This window comes from Schistocerca gregaria, chromosome 3, assembly GCF_023897955.1.
Source record: "Schistocerca gregaria isolate iqSchGreg1 chromosome 3, iqSchGreg1.2, whole genome shotgun sequence".
Classification (NCBI taxonomy): Eukaryota; Metazoa; Arthropoda; class Insecta; order Orthoptera; family Acrididae; genus Schistocerca; species Schistocerca gregaria.
Genome location: NC_064922.1, coordinates 895,989,045 through 896,004,811, shown reverse-complemented (window position 1 = coordinate 896,004,811; position 15,767 = coordinate 895,989,045). Strand labels below are relative to the sequence as shown.

The following is a 15,767-nucleotide window of genomic DNA, read 5'->3' as shown; positions in this document are numbered from 1 at the left end:
CGGCTCCCCCTCAACGGCACCTACAGGTTGGGTACGCGCGACTGTCCCAAACCCCTTCCGGCGAAGATCGTCTAGAAGTTGAGCTTTAAACTGATTAAAAACCGGAAGCAACTGTGGAGACGTAGTGACCCGCTGAGCTAGATCTTTTAAACAGGACTGGTAAAATCTCGCCGTCGACCGGCGCCAATGCGCCGCATCGCGACTAAAATTGATTAAAAAGCGCCTGATGGCCGGCTTCGCTACCTCCACCCACCACCTGATGGTACTGCCATCGTCGCCCTTGTCACGCAAGAGCTTGCGCCACAAAGCAGTAAATTGGGACGCAAGAGCGTCATCATCTAAAAGACTGCAATTAAGCTTCCAGATATTTGGACGCCGAGGAGGTCGCGCACGCGGTAAGACAAGTTGGCACAAAAATCCACAATGGTCAGAAAAAATAACCGGCAATACTTCCGCCCTTGTGACATGGGCGGCAAGCGGCAACGACACATAAATTCTGTCCAAGCGACTATGACCGGTGGCATAAAAGTGGGTGAAATGTGTTTTATCCGGGTTGAGCACACGCCACGTGTCCCGCAAGCGAAAAGTGTCAACCAAAGTGCGCAACTCTTGACACCAATTAGGGCGCGGCTCCTGATCCCTACCATCAATAACGGCGTTAAAATCGCCACCAAGCACTAATTCATTAGTATTGCGATGGAGCAATTGACAGAGATCCTGGCTGTAAAACTGATTCCGCGCTGGTTTATCACCGGCATGGGCATAGACATTAACAAAAGTGACACCATTAATAACACAGGCGATTGCGCGACCATTGGGCAATATTTCAACGTCACTGACATCAAAACCCGGACGGACTAAAATGGCAGTACCAGTCTGTTCATCCGACATGATATTATCAATAACGGTAAAAGCAGAGGAATCAATAAAATACAAAAGAGCCGTACGCGTAACTTCCTGTAATAACGCGACATGACAGTGAGAATCACATAAAAAAGTGTGCAAAGCCGATAACTTATACTGGGCACTCAATTTGTTTACATTAACAGTTAAAATGTTCCACGAACAATGCTCAATATCCATACATAATTAAAAAAAAAGAGCACAATTGATAAAAACCTTACATGTGGAGAAAAACAGCAATGATCGGCAAAAGACAACCACCACAAAAGGATAAAATACACCAGAGAGACGAGTTGAAATCCCGTCAGCCGGATCCATAGCATCCAATCGGCGCAATGCACTAAAAAAGACGACTATGATAGGCCGTCCCCCATTGAAAACAGAGCACGGCTCCCATAACCCGTCATTTAAAACAGATAGAACATCGACGCCGAATAACGACGGAGGATCTTGCGGCGGTCGGTGAATAAAGGCAAACGGAGCTGACCACGCGAAAACGACCAACAAAAAACCAAACGAGGGCACCGCAGAAGCAGCAATAAAATAGCTAAAAAAAACATAGATCATGCAAATGTGCGCGAGAGGAGGAAACAACACCTGCACACACTAAGTCGCGTCACTGGCCTCCACGTCCGCCGCCCAGTCCTGGGGGGCGGCGGGAGGGGGGTGTGGGGGTGGCGCGGTCCCAGAATCCGTTTCACTAGAGTCCACCGACATGGGACCAACGACAGACATCTCGACATCAGGAGAAGAAGCCGGCACACGTTCAGTAGCAGAAGGACAAATGCGACGTTGGTGTGTGTCTTCCGCCTTACGTTTGGTGGGCAATTGCGGTGTCAACACAGGCGAAACAGTGTCGGTCGGTTGCCCGGAGTCGTCGCCTGCGCCCGGCTGGCTTAAAACAGTCCTTAAGTGCCGAACAGCAACGTCACGTTTTTGATCAGCAACATTGATTTCGGCAGGCAGCTGACGGCGAGGAGAGGCGCGCCGTTGTTGTTGTTGGTCCACGGGCTGACGCCCAGAGCCAGGAGCCTGAGACGAACGCCGCTCGTCGGCAAGGTCCCGTCGGGAAGCACGCTGTTGGGAAGCCTGCCGACCGGGTCGTGTCGGTCGGGAGGCGTCGGGGGAACGCCCAACCGGAGACGGACTGCGATCGGGTCGCGGAAGACCCCTATCAGAGGGAGGCGACCGACCAACACTACGCGCACGTTGCCGACTTGAACTACGAGACGAACGTTCGTCCCGTCTCGGTTTCGGTGCTACAAAAAATGCCTGTGATTCCACAGCAGCAGCGGAATTAGGAGAACCGGCAGGCACAGTAACAGGGGCAATCAAAGAACCGGACTGTTCCGGTACTGTCACTGACAGCGAAACAGGTTCCGACACTAAATCACGCGCCGACTGCTGCACGGGTTCGGACACTGTCTCTTGTGAAACATTCGTTACTACCAGATGTTCGATAGTTGTCCCGTCAGCCGGAGCCGGAGACATTGAATCTAACACAGCAGACACAGAAGCAGAGTCACTATCGGTAGTGGACACATCCATAGCCATCGGGGTGGCAGCAAAGTTAGCGTCAGCTACACGGCGCGCGGGCGCGGGGGGGGCGGTACCCAAACCCGTGGCGGCCACAGAAGCAAAGCTGGCATCATTGAAATTACCTACAGTGGGCAGCTGGGCAGGCCGTTTCCGTTTAGGACAATCCTGTCTATAATGGCCAACGCCACCACAAAAAGAACATGTTTGTGGCTGTCCACTATAAGTAACGAACGCGCGGTGGCCGTTAACCAAAACAAACGAAGGAATGTGCTGTCTAACAACCATTTTCACACTTCTCACTCCGTTTTCTACTTGAAACAAGTACGCGGAGGACCACTTTTCCTTCACTACAGACAAAACAGTGCCATACGGCCGCAAATAACGAGCAATTGTGTCATTTCGAATTTCAAATGGTAGGTTAAACACACGAATTTGCCTAATGCCAAAGCCAGCATGCGACACATTAACATTGCTTACGCGACCGTCAAGGTGACGAAATTTTCGGACACCGTCATTGACAGACACAACATGATCACACATTTCGGAATTTTTCAACTTCAAGAACACAGAGTTAAGAAAAGTATCGAATTGGATACCGAGAACGTCATCGTGCGTTAACAACAGATCTTCTAGAATCCAACGGTGGATTTCAAAGGCCGAGGGCTTGTCTACAGAACGATCGAACTCACATTGAATGTTATTTTGGCGTTCTTCACTGTCATCGTAAATCGTTGCCATAACTTACAGTCTGTGATGAAATATACAGCCGCTAGGCAGAGAAGAGCAGACGACACGCGAGGCGCCGCCGGCCAAGTCGCACGCGGAAGTACTGCTCGCTCGGCACCGAGGTGTTGCCAGGCGGGCAGACAGCCAAGTACTAACCGGGCCCGATGTTGCTTAACTTCGGTGATCGGACGAGAACCGGTGTATTCAACATGGTATGGCCGTTGGCGTCCTTATACTGTATCCGCACAGCAGAAGAAGGCTTCGCCTCTCCTCCCAACACACGCAATCGCCGTTTTTCGGTGGCACATTTGACGCAAAGCACGTCCTTCCACCTCGAAGGCGACGCGCAGTGCGGCGCGCCGCCACGTGGGTCGGACGCACAACACAGCTGCTCGTTGCACCGCCTGTCATTCGTTTGGTGCGTGCGGCCTCCGACACTCGCGGGAGACGCACCTTGTTCTTGTTATCCGGCGCAGGGCATGCGCGCGGCCGGGCGGCGGGGGGACTGCGCGGGGTGTGGCAGTGTCCTGCTGGACCGACGGAAGCTTCCTCACCTGCCCGACACACGCCGCGATTCCAGATATTTGCGTAATTCGCTCGCCTGTCCCCTCCCCTTCCGTCCCGACTTGTCCCGACTGCCGCTCGCTGCCGCTCGGGTCGCGGTCCATATGGCTGCACAAGCACGAGAAACATCTGCGAGATGGGCGCGGGCCGAACCGGCGTGTCTGGGGCGCCGTGTGCGGCCGTTCGGAGCTACTAGAGCAGCGCCGTGCCGTGGAAAGGTGCGAGAACACGGACACGAGAGACAGGCGGTTCGACAAAGCATCCATCTCCTCTAGCGGCGAAAGATAAATTTTTGTTTACAAATTTGCAGTTGAACACTGCTACAAAACTATAAGCCCTGGTGTATTTCAGAACATTCCTGTCGCTTCATACTCTTGTTATTTCTAGAGACACTTTGGAAAAGAGGGCTGGCACGGGTAGCGAAAAAAAAAGCAAAAAATGAAGACAGCCAGAGTTCCCAGGCGGTCACCGATCCGAATACTAAAGTTGTTGCTTATCGTCGGTGATCGGGCGACAACAGTTGATTTTTTTTTTTTAATTTTTTATTTATTTAGTTAGTTTTTGGAATTTATCGCTCTTACAAAACAGTAGGCTCTGACGCACTTCAAGAGCACATCTGTCGATTCGCAGTGTTTCGTTACTTTCAAGGTGTTCTAGCACTCTTCCTTCGCGCATTCTTGCTCAAACTGAATTTATTACTGTAATTTCGTATCTTACGTTTAATACAGTAGTTTAAAATGCTCGAGGAAGCATCTTTGTCACACCTGAGAGTTAGTATGAAAAGAGGGCTGGCCGGTGTAGCGAGGTAAAAAGGAAAAAATGAGAGGGAGCCAACAGCACCCGGTGTTCCCAGGCGGTCACCCATCCAAGTACTAACCGGGCCCGATGTTGCTTAACTTCGGTGATCGGACGAGAACCGGTGTATTCAACATGGTATGGCCGTTGGCGTCCTTATACTGTATCCGCACAGCAGAAGAAGGCTTCGCCTCTCCTCCCAACACACGCAATCGCCGTTTTTCGGTGGCACATTTGACGCAAAGCACGTCCTTCCACCTCGAAGGCGACGCGCAGTGCGGCGCGCCGCCACGTGGGTCGGACGCACAACACAGCTGCTCGTTGCACCGCCTGTCATTCGTTTGGTGCGTGCGGCCTCCGACACTCGCGGGAGACGCACCTTGTTCTTGTTATCCGGCGCAGGGCATGCGCGCGGCCGGGCGGCGGGGGGACTGCGCGGGGTGTGGCAGTGTCCTGCTGGACCGACGGAAGCTTCCTCACCTGCCCGACACACGCCGCGATTCCAGATATTTGCGTAATTCGCTCGCCTGTCCCCTCCCCTTCCGTCCCGACTTTGCTCGACTGCCGCTCGCTGCCGCTCGGGTCGCGGTCCATATGGCTGCACAAGCACGAGAAACATCTGCGAGATGGGCGCGGGCCGAACCGGCGTGTCTGGGGCGCCGTGTGCGGCCGTTCGGAGCTACTAGAGCAGCGCCGTGCCGTGGAAAGGTGCGAGAACACGGACACGAGAGACAGGCGGTTCGACAAAGCATCCATCTCCTCTAGCGGCGAAAGATAAATTTTTGTTTACAAATTTGCAGTTGAACACTGCTACAAAACTATAAGCCCTGGTGTATTTCAGAACATTCCTGTCGCTTCATACTCTTGTTATTTCTAGAGACACTTTGGAAAAGAGGGCTGGCACGGGTAGCGAAAAAAAAAGCAAAAAATGAAGACAGCCAGAGTTCCCAGGCGGTCACCGATCCGAATACTAAAGTTGTTGCTTATCGTCGGTGATCGGGCGACAACAGTTGATTTTTTTTTTTTAATTTTTTATTTATTTAGTTAGTTTTTGGAATTTATCGCTCTTACAAAACAGTAGGCTCTGACGCACTTCAAGAGCACATCTGTCGATTCGCAGTGTTTCGTTACTTTCAAGGTGTTCTAGCACTCTTCCTTCGCGCATTCTTGCTCAAACTGAATTTATTACTGTAATTTCGTATCTTACGTTTAATACAGTAGTTTAAAATGCTCGAGGAAGCATCTTTGTCACACCTGAGAGTTAGTATGAAAAGAGGGCTGGCCGGTGTAGCGAGGTAAAAAGGAAAAAATGAGAGGGAGCCAACAGCACCCGGTGTTCCCAGGCGGTCACCCATCCAAGTACTAACCGGGCCCGATGTTGCTTAACTTCGGTGATCGGACGAGAACCGGTGTATTCAACATGGTATGGCCGTTGGCGTCCTTATACTGTATCCGCACAGCAGAAGAAGGCTTCGCCTCTCCTCCCAACACACGCAATCGCCGTTTTTCGGTGGCACATTTGACGCAAAGCACGTCCTTCCACCTCGAAGGCGACGCGCAGTGCGGCGCGCCGCCACGTGGGTCGGACGCACAACACAGCTGCTCGTTGCACCGCCTGTCATTCGTTTGGTGCGTGCGGCCTCCGACACTCGCGGGAGACGCACCTTGTTCTTGTTATCCGGCGCAGGGCATGCGCGCGGCCGGGCGGCGGGGGGACTGCGCGGGGTGTGGCAGTGTCCTGCTGGACCGACGGAAGCTTCCTCACCTGCCCGACACACGCCGCGATTCCAGATATTTGCGTAATTCGCTCGCCTGTCCCCTCCCCTTCCGTCCCGACTTGTCCCGACTGCCGCTCGCTGCCGCTCGGGTCGCGGTCCATATGGCTGCACAAGCACGAGAAACATCTGCGAGATGGGCGCGGGCCGAACCGGCGTGTCTGGGGCGCCGTGTGCGGCCGTTCGGAGCTACTAGAGCAGCGCCGTGCCGTGGAAAGGTGCGAGAACACGGACACGAGAGACAGGCGGTTCGACAAAGCATCCATCTCCTCTAGCGGCGAAAGATAAATTTTTGTTTACAAATTTGCAGTTGAACACTGCTACAAAACTATAAGCCCTGGTGTATTTCAGAACATTCCTGTCGCTTCATACTCTTGTTATTTCTAGAGACACTTTGGAAAAGAGGGCTGGCACGGGTAGCGAAAAAAAAAGCAAAAAATGAAGACAGCCAGAGTTCCCAGGCGGTCACCGATCCGAATACTAAAGTTGTTGCTTATCGTCGGTGATCGGGCGACAACAGTTGATTTTTTTTTTTAATTTTTTATTTATTTAGTTAGTTTTTGGAATTTATCGCTCTTACAAAACAGTAGGCTCTGACGCACTTCAAGAGCACATCTGTCGATTCGCAGTGTTTCGTTACTTTCAAGGTGTTCTAGCACTCTTCCTTCGCGCATTCTTGCTCAAACTGAATTTATTACTGTAATTTCGTATCTTACGTTTAATACAGTAGTTTAAAATGCTCGAGGAAGCATCTTTGTCACACCTGAGAGTTAGTATGAAAAGAGGGCTGGCCGGTGTAGCGAGGTAAAAAGGAAAAAATGAGAGGGAGCCAACAGCACCCGGTGTTCCCAGGCGGTCACCCATCCAAGTACTAACCGGGCCCGATGTTGCTTAACTTCGGTGATCGGACGAGAACCGGTGTATTCAACATGGTATGGCCGTTGGCGTCCTTATACTGTATCCGCACAGCAGAAGAAGGCTTCGCCTCTCCTCCCAACACACGCAATCGCCGTTTTTCGGTGGCACATTTGACGCAAAGCACGTCCTTCCACCTCGAAGGCGACGCGCAGTGCGGCGCGCCGCCACGTGGGTCGGACGCACAACACAGCTGCTCGTTGCACCGCCTGTCATTCGTTTGGTGCGTGCGGCCTCCGACACTCGCGGGAGACGCACCTTGTTCTTGTTATCCGGCGCAGGGCATGCGCGCGGCCGGGCGGCGGGGGGACTGCGCGGGGTGTGGCAGTGTCCTGCTGGACCGACGGAAGCTTCCTCACCTGCCCGACACACGCCGCGATTCCAGATATTTGCGTAATTCGCTCGCCTGTCCCCTCCCCTTCCGTCCCGACTTGTCCCGACTGCCGCTCGCTGCCGCTCGGGTCGCGGTCCATATGGCTGCACAAGCACGAGAAACATCTGCGAGATGGGCGCGGGCCGAACCGGCGTGTCTGGGGCGCCGTGTGCGGCCGTTCGGAGCTACTAGAGCAGCGCCGTGCCGTGGAAAGGTGCGAGAACACGGACACGAGAGACAGGCGGTTCGACAAAGCATCCATCTCCTCTAGCGGCGAAAGATAAATTTTTGTTTACAAATTTGCAGTTGAACACTGCTACAAAACTATAAGCCCTGGTGTATTTCAGAACATTCCTGTCGCTTCATACTCTTGTTATTTCTAGAGACACTTTGGAAAAGAGGGCTGGCACGGGTAGCGAAAAAAAAAGCAAAAAATGAAGACAGCCAGAGTTCCCAGGCGGTCACCGATCCGAATACTAAAGTTGTTGCTTATCGTCGGTGATCGGGCGACAACAGTTGATTTTTTTTTTTTAATTTTTTATTTATTTAGTTAGTTTTTGGAATTTATCGCTCTTACAAAACAGTAGGCTCTGACGCACTTCAAGAGCACATCTGTCGATTCGCAGTGTTTCGTTACTTTCAAGGTGTTCTAGCACTCTTCCTTCGCGCATTCTTGCTCAAACTGAATTTATTACTGTAATTTCGTATCTTACGTTTAATACAGTAGTTTAAAATGCTCGAGGAAGCATCTTTGTCACACCTGAGAGTTAGTATGAAAAGAGGGCTGGCCGGTGTAGCGAGGTAAAAAGGAAAAAATGAGAGGGAGCCAACAGCACCCGGTGTTCCCAGGCGGTCACCCATCCAAGTACTAACCGGGCCCGATGTTGCTTAACTTCGGTGATCGGACGAGAACCGGTGTATTCAACATGGTATGGCCGTTGGCGTCCTTATACTGTATCCGCACAGCAGAAGAAGGCTTCGCCTCTCCTCCCAACACACGCAATCGCCGTTTTTCGGTGGCACATTTGACGCAAAGCACGTCCTTCCACCTCGAAGGCGACGCGCAGTGCGGCGCGCCGCCACGTGGGTCGGACGCACAACACAGCTGCTCGTTGCACCGCCTGTCATTCGTTTGGTGCGTGCGGCCTCCGACACTCGCGGGAGACGCACCTTGTTCTTGTTATCCGGCGCAGGGCATGCGCGCGGCCGGGCGGCGGGGGGACTGCGCGGGGTGTGGCAGTGTCCTGCTGGACCGACGGAAGCTTCCTCACCTGCCCGACACACGCCGCGATTCCAGATATTTGCGTAATTCGCTCGCCTGTCCCCTCCCCTTCCGTCCCGACTTTGCTCGACTGCCGCTCGCTGCCGCTCGGGTCGCGGTCCATATGGCTGCACAAGCACGAGAAACATCTGCGAGATGGGCGCGGGCCGAACCGGCGTGTCTGGGGCGCCGTGTGCGGCCGTTCGGAGCTACTAGAGCAGCGCCGTGCCGTGGAAAGGTGCGAGAACACGGACACGAGAGACAGGCGGTTCGACAAAGCATCCATCTCCTCTAGCGGCGAAAGATAAATTTTTGTTTACAAATTTGCAGTTGAACACTGCTACAAAACTATAAGCCCTGGTGTATTTCAGAACATTCCTGTCGCTTCATACTCTTGTTATTTCTAGAGACACTTTGGAAAAGAGGGCTGGCACGGGTAGCGAAAAAAAAAGCAAAAAATGAAGACAGCCAGAGTTCCCAGGCGGTCACCGATCCGAATACTAAAGTTGTTGCTTATCGTCGGTGATCGGGCGACAACAGTTGATTTTTTTTTTTTAATTTTTTATTTATTTAGTTAGTTTTTGGAATTTATCGCTCTTACAAAACAGTAGGCTCTGACGCACTTCAAGAGCACATCTGTCGATTCGCAGTGTTTCGTTACTTTCAAGGTGTTCTAGCACTCTTCCTTCGCGCATTCTTGCTCAAACTGAATTTATTACTGTAATTTCGTATCTTACGTTTAATACAGTAGTTTAAAATGCTCGAGGAAGCATCTTTGTCACACCTGAGAGTTAGTATGAAAAGAGGGCTGGCCGGTGTAGCGAGGTAAAAAGGAAAAAATGAGAGGGAGCCAACAGCACCCGGTGTTCCCAGGCGGTCACCCATCCAAGTACTAACCGGGCCCGATGTTGCTTAACTTCGGTGATCGGACGAGAACCGGTGTATTCAACATGGTATGGCCGTTGGCGTCCTTATACTGTATCCGCACAGCAGAAGAAGGCTTCGCCTCTCCTCCCAACACACGCAATCGCCGTTTTTCGGTGGCACATTTGACGCAAAGCACGTCCTTCCACCTCGAAGGCGACGCGCAGTGCGGCGCGCCGCCACGTGGGTCGGACGCACAACACAGCTGCTCGTTGCACCGCCTGTCATTCGTTTGGTGCGTGCGGCCTCCGACACTCGCGGGAGACGCACCTTGTTCTTGTTATCCGGCGCAGGGCATGCGCGCGGCCGGGCGGCGGGGGGACTGCGCGGGGTGTGGCAGTGTCCTGCTGGACCGACGGAAGCTTCCTCACCTGCCCGACACACGCCGCGATTCCAGATATTTGCGTAATTCGCTCGCCTGTCCCCTCCCCTTCCGTCCCGACTTGTCCCGACTGCCGCTCGCTGCCGCTCGGGTCGCGGTCCATATGGCTGCACAAGCACGAGAAACATCTGCGAGATGGGCGCGGGCCGAACCGGCGTGTCTGGGGCGCCGTGTGCGGCCGTTCGGAGCTACTAGAGCAGCGCCGTGCCGTGGAAAGGTGCGAGAACACGGACACGAGAGACAGGCGGTTCGACAAAGCATCCATCTCCTCTAGCGGCGAAAGATAAATTTTTGTTTACAAATTTGCAGTTGAACACTGCTACAAAACTATAAGCCCTGGTGTATTTCAGAACATTCCTGTCGCTTCATACTCTTGTTATTTCTAGAGACACTTTGGAAAAGAGGGCTGGCACGGGTAGCGAAAAAAAAAGCAAAAAATGAAGACAGCCAGAGTTCCCAGGCGGTCACCGATCCGAATACTAAAGTTGTTGCTTATCGTCGGTGATCGGGCGACAACAGTTGATTTTTTTTTTTTAATTTTTTATTTATTTAGTTAGTTTTTGGAATTTATCGCTCTTACAAAACAGTAGGCTCTGACGCACTTCAAGAGCACATCTGTCGATTCGCAGTGTTTCGTTACTTTCAAGGTGTTCTAGCACTCTTCCTTCGCGCATTCTTGCTCAAACTGAATTTATTACTGTAATTTCGTATCTTACGTTTAATACAGTAGTTTAAAATGCTCGAGGAAGCATCTTTGTCACACCTGAGAGTTAGTATGAAAAGAGGGCTGGCCGGTGTAGCGAGGTAAAAAGGAAAAAATGAGAGGGAGCCAACAGCACCCGGTGTTCCCAGGCGGTCACCCATCCAAGTACTAACCGGGCCCGATGTTGCTTAACTTCGGTGATCGGACGAGAACCGGTGTATTCAACATGGTATGGCCGTTGGCGTCCTTATACTGTATCCGCACAGCAGAAGAAGGCTTCGCCTCTCCTCCCAACACACGCAATCGCCGTTTTTCGGTGGCACATTTGACGCAAAGCACGTCCTTCCACCTCGAAGGCGACGCGCAGTGCGGCGCGCCGCCACGTGGGTCGGACGCACAACACAGCTGCTCGTTGCACCGCCTGTCATTCGTTTGGTGCGTGCGGCCTCCGACACTCGCGGGAGACGCACCTTGTTCTTGTTATCCGGCGCAGGGCATGCGCGCGGCCGGGCGGCGGGGGGACTGCGCGGGGTGTGGCAGTGTCCTGCTGGACCGACGGAAGCTTCCTCACCTGCCCGACACACGCCGCGATTCCAGATATTTGCGTAATTCGCTCGCCTGTCCCCTCCCCTTCCGTCCCGACTTTGCTCGACTGCCGCTCGCTGCCGCTCGGGTCGCGGTCCATATGGCTGCACAAGCACGAGAAACATCTGCGAGATGGGCGCGGGCCGAACCGGCGTGTCTGGGGCGCCGTGTGCGGCCGTTCGGAGCTACTAGAGCAGCGCCGTGCCGTGGAAAGGTGCGAGAACACGGACACGAGAGACAGGCGGTTCGACAAAGCATCCATCTCCTCTAGCGGCGAAAGATAAATTTTTGTTTACAAATTTGCAGTTGAACACTGCTACAAAACTGTAAGCCCTGGTGTATTTCAGAACATTCCTGTCGCTTCATACTCTTGTTATTTCTAGAGACACTTTGGAAAAGAGGGCTGGCACGGGTAGCGAAAAAAAAAGCAAAAAATGAAGACAGCCAGAGTTCCCAGGCGGTCACCGATCCGAATACTAAAGTTGTTGCTTATCGTCGGTGATCGGGCGACAACAGTTGATTTTTTTTTTTTTAATTTTTTATTTATTTAGTTAGTTTTTGGAATTTATCGCTCTTACAAAACAGTAGGCTCTGACGCACTTCAAGAGCACATCTGTCGATTCGCAGTGTTTCGTTACTTTCAAGGTGTTCTAGCACTCTTCCTTCGCGCATTCTTGCTCAAACTGAATTTATTACTGTAATTTCGTATCTTACGTTTAATACAGTAGTTTAAAATGCTCGAGGAAGCATCTTTGTCACACCTGAGAGTTAGTATGAAAAGAGGGCTGGCCGGTGTAGCGAGGTAAAAAGGAAAAAATGAGAGGGAGCCAACAGCACCCGGTGTTCCCAGGCGGTCACCCATCCAAGTACTAACCGGGCCCGATGTTGCTTAACTTCGGTGATCGGACGAGAACCGGTGTATTCAACATGGTATGGCCGTTGGCGTCCTTATACTGTATCCGCACAGCAGAAGAAGGCTTCGCCTCTCCTCCCAACACACGCAATCGCCGTTTTTCGGTGGCACATTTGACGCAAAGCACGTCCTTCCACCTCGAAGGCGACGCGCAGTGCGGCGCGCCGCCACGTGGGTCGGACGCACAACACAGCTGCTCGTTGCACCGCCTGTCATTCGTTTGGTGCGTGCGGCCTCCGACACTCGCGGGAGACGCACCTTGTTCTTGTTATCCGGCGCAGGGCATGCGCGCGGCCGGGCGGCGGGGGGACTGCGCGGGGTGTGGCAGTGTCCTGCTGGACCGACGGAAGCTTCCTCACCTGCCCGACACACGCCGCGATTCCAGATATTTGCGTAATTCGCTCGCCTGTCCCCTCCCCTTCCGTCCCGACTTGTCCCGACTGCCGCTCGCTGCCGCTCGGGTCGCGGTCCATATGGCTGCACAAGCACGAGAAACATCTGCGAGATGGGCGCGGGCCGAACCGGCGTGTCTGGGGCGCCGTGTGCGGCCGTTCGGAGCTACTAGAGCAGCGCCGTGCCGTGGAAAGGTGCGAGAACACGGACACGAGAGACAGGCGGTTCGACAAAGCATCCATCTCCTCTAGCGGCGAAAGATAAATTTTTGTTTACAAATTTGCAGTTGAACACTGCTACAAAACTGTAAGCCCTGGTGTATTTCAGAACATTCCTGTCGCTTCATACTCTTGTTATTTCTAGAGACACTTTGGAAAAGAGGGCTGGCACGGGTAGCGAAAAAAAAAGCAAAAAATGAAGACAGCCAGAGTTCCCAGGCGGTCACCGATCCGAATACTAAAGTTGTTGCTTATCGTCGGTGATCGGGCGACAACATGTGATTTTTTTTTTTTAATTTTTTATTTATTTAGTTAGTTTTTGGAATTTATCGCTCTTACAAAACAGTAGGCTCTGACGCACTTCAAGAGCACATCTGTCGATTCGCAGTGTTTCGTTACTTTCAAGGTGTTCTAGCACTCTTCCTTCGCGCATTCTTGCTCAAACTGAATTTATTACTGTAATTTCGTATCTTACGTTTAATACAGTAGTTTAAAATGCTCGAGGAAGCATCTTTGTCACACCTGAGAGTTAGTATGAAAAGAGGGCTGGCCGGTGTAGCGAGGTAAAAAGGAAAAAATGAGAGGGAGCCAACAGCACCCGGTGTTCCCAGGCGGTCACCCATCCAAGTACTAACCGGGCCCGATGTTGCTTAACTTCGGTGATCGGACGAGAACCGGTGTATTCAACATGGTATGGCCGTTGGCGTCCTTATACTGTATCCGCACAGCAGAAGAAGGCTTCGCCTCTCCTCCCAACACACGCAATCGCCGTTTTTCGGTGGCACATTTGACGCAAAGCACGTCCTTCCACCTCGAAGGCGACGCGCAGTGCGGCGCGCCGCCACGTGGGTCGGACGCACAACACAGCTGCTCGTTGCACCGCCTGTCATTCGTTTGGTGCGTGCGGCCTCCGACACTCGCGGGAGACGCACCTTGTTCTTGTTATCCGGCGCAGGGCATGCGCGCGGCCGGGCGGCGGGGGGACTGCGCGGGGTGTGGCAGTGTCCTGCTGGACCGACGGAAGCTTCCTCACCTGCCCGACACACGCCGCGATTCCAGATATTTGCGTAATTCGCTCGCCTGTCCCCTCCCCTTCCGTCCCGACTTGTCCCGACTGCCGCTCGCTGCCGCTCGGGTCGCGGTCCATATGGCTGCACAAGCACGAGAAACATCTGCGAGATGGGCGCGGGCCGAACCGGCGTGTCTGGGGCGCCGTGTGCGGCCGTTCGGAGCTACTAGAGCAGCGCCGTGCCGTGGAAAGGTGCGAGAACACGGACACGAGAGACAGGCGGTTCGACAAAGCATCCATCTCCTCTAGCGGCGAAAGATAAATTTTTGTTTACAAATTTGCAGTTGAACACTGCTACAAAACTATAAGCCCTGGTGTATTTCAGAACATTCCTGTCGCTTCATACTCTTGTTATTTCTAGAGACACTTTGGAAAAGAGGGCTGGCACGGGTAGCGAAAAAAAAAGCAAAAAATGAAGACAGCCAGAGTTCCCAGGCGGTCACCGATCCGAATACTAAAGTTGTTGCTTATCGTCGGTGATCGGGCGACAACAGTTGATTTTTTTTTTTAATTTTTTATTTATTTAGTTAGTTTTTGGAATTTATCGCTCTTACAAAACAGTAGGCTCTGACGCACTTCAAGAGCACATCTGTCGATTCGCAGTGTTTCGTTACTTTCAAGGTGTTCTAGCACTCTTCCTTCGCGCATTCTTGCTCAAACTGAATTTATTACTGTAATTTCGTATCTTACGTTTAATACAGTAGTTTAAAATGCTCGAGGAAGCATCTTTGTCACACCTGAGAGTTAGTATGAAAAGAGGGCTGGCCGGTGTAGCGAGGTAAAAAGGAAAAAATGAGAGGGAGCCAACAGCACCCGGTGTTCCCAGGCGGTCACCCATCCAAGTACTAACCGGGCCCGATGTTGCTTAACTTCGGTGATCGGACGAGAACCGGTGTATTCAACATGGTATGGCCGTTGGCGTCCTTATACTGTATCCGCACAGCAGAAGAAGGCTTCGCCTCTCCTCCCAACACACGCAATCGCCGTTTTTCGGTGGCACATTTGACGCAAAGCACGTCCTTCCACCTCGAAGGCGACGCGCAGTGCGGCGCGCCGCCACGTGGGTCGGACGCACAACACAGCTGCTCGTTGCACCGCCTGTCATTCGTTTGGTGCGTGCGGCCTCCGACACTCGCGGGAGACGCACCTTGTTCTTGTTATCCGGCGCAGGGCATGCGCGCGGCCGGGCGGCGGGGGGACTGCGCGGGGTGTGGCAGTGTCCTGCTGGACCGACGGAAGCTTCCTCACCTGCCCGACACACGCCGCGATTCCAGATATTTGCGTAATTCGCTCGCCTGTCCCCTCCCCTTCCGTCCCGACTTTGCTCGACTGCCGCTCGCTGCCGCTCGGGTCGCGGTCCATATGGCTGCACAAGCACGAGAAACATCTGCGAGATGGGCGCGGGCCGAACCGGCGTGTCTGGGGCGCCGTGTGCGGCCGTTCGGAGCTACTAGAGCAGCGCCGTGCCGTGGAAAGGTGCGAGAACACGGACACGAGAGACAGGCGGTTCGACAAAGCATCCATCTCCTCTAGCGGCGAAAGATAAATTTTTGTTTACAAATTTGCAGTTGAACACTGCTACAAAACTATAAGCCCTGGTGTATTTCAGAACATTCCTGTCGCTTCATACTCTTGTTATTTCTAGAGACACTTTGGAAAAGAGGGCTGGCACGGGTAGCGAAAAAAAAAGCAAAAAATGAAGACAGCCAGAGTTCCCAGGCGGTCACCG

General features: G+C 52.9%; 9 non-coding genes and 1 pseudogene across 9 annotated transcripts; all 10 read right to left on the bottom strand.

Annotated features, from left to right (window-relative positions):
* Positions 1 to 3,276: 3,276 nt before the first annotated feature.
* Positions 3,277 to 3,394, bottom strand: LOC126356912 (5S ribosomal RNA; annotated as a pseudogene).
* Positions 3,395 to 4,560: 1,166 nt separating this feature from the next.
* Positions 4,561 to 4,679, bottom strand: LOC126356400 (5S ribosomal RNA). Its single transcript, XR_007565664.1, has one exon. It is a non-coding gene; the product is annotated as a 5S ribosomal RNA (ribosomal RNA).
* A 1,166-nt stretch (positions 4,680 to 5,845) lies between these two features.
* Positions 5,846 to 5,964, bottom strand: LOC126356399 (5S ribosomal RNA). The gene has a single exon (XR_007565663.1). It is a non-coding gene; the product is annotated as a 5S ribosomal RNA (ribosomal RNA).
* Positions 5,965 to 7,129: 1,165 nt separating this feature from the next.
* Positions 7,130 to 7,248, bottom strand: LOC126356398 (5S ribosomal RNA). Its single transcript, XR_007565662.1, has one exon. It is a non-coding gene; the product is annotated as a 5S ribosomal RNA (ribosomal RNA).
* Positions 7,249 to 8,414: 1,166 nt separating this feature from the next.
* LOC126356397 (5S ribosomal RNA) lies at positions 8,415 to 8,533 on the bottom strand. Its single transcript, XR_007565661.1, has one exon. It is a non-coding gene; the product is annotated as a 5S ribosomal RNA (ribosomal RNA).
* Positions 8,534 to 9,699: 1,166 nt separating this feature from the next.
* LOC126356396 (5S ribosomal RNA) lies at positions 9,700 to 9,818 on the bottom strand. The gene has a single exon (XR_007565660.1). It is a non-coding gene; the product is annotated as a 5S ribosomal RNA (ribosomal RNA).
* A 1,166-nt stretch (positions 9,819 to 10,984) lies between these two features.
* Positions 10,985 to 11,103, bottom strand: LOC126356394 (5S ribosomal RNA). Its single transcript, XR_007565659.1, has one exon. It is a non-coding gene; the product is annotated as a 5S ribosomal RNA (ribosomal RNA).
* A 1,167-nt stretch (positions 11,104 to 12,270) lies between these two features.
* Positions 12,271 to 12,389, bottom strand: LOC126356393 (5S ribosomal RNA). The gene has a single exon (XR_007565658.1). It is a non-coding gene; the product is annotated as a 5S ribosomal RNA (ribosomal RNA).
* A 1,166-nt stretch (positions 12,390 to 13,555) lies between these two features.
* Positions 13,556 to 13,674, bottom strand: LOC126356392 (5S ribosomal RNA). Its single transcript, XR_007565657.1, has one exon. It is a non-coding gene; the product is annotated as a 5S ribosomal RNA (ribosomal RNA).
* Positions 13,675 to 14,839: 1,165 nt separating this feature from the next.
* Positions 14,840 to 14,958, bottom strand: LOC126356391 (5S ribosomal RNA). The gene has a single exon (XR_007565656.1). It is a non-coding gene; the product is annotated as a 5S ribosomal RNA (ribosomal RNA).
* Positions 14,959 to 15,767: the final 809 nt, after the last annotated feature.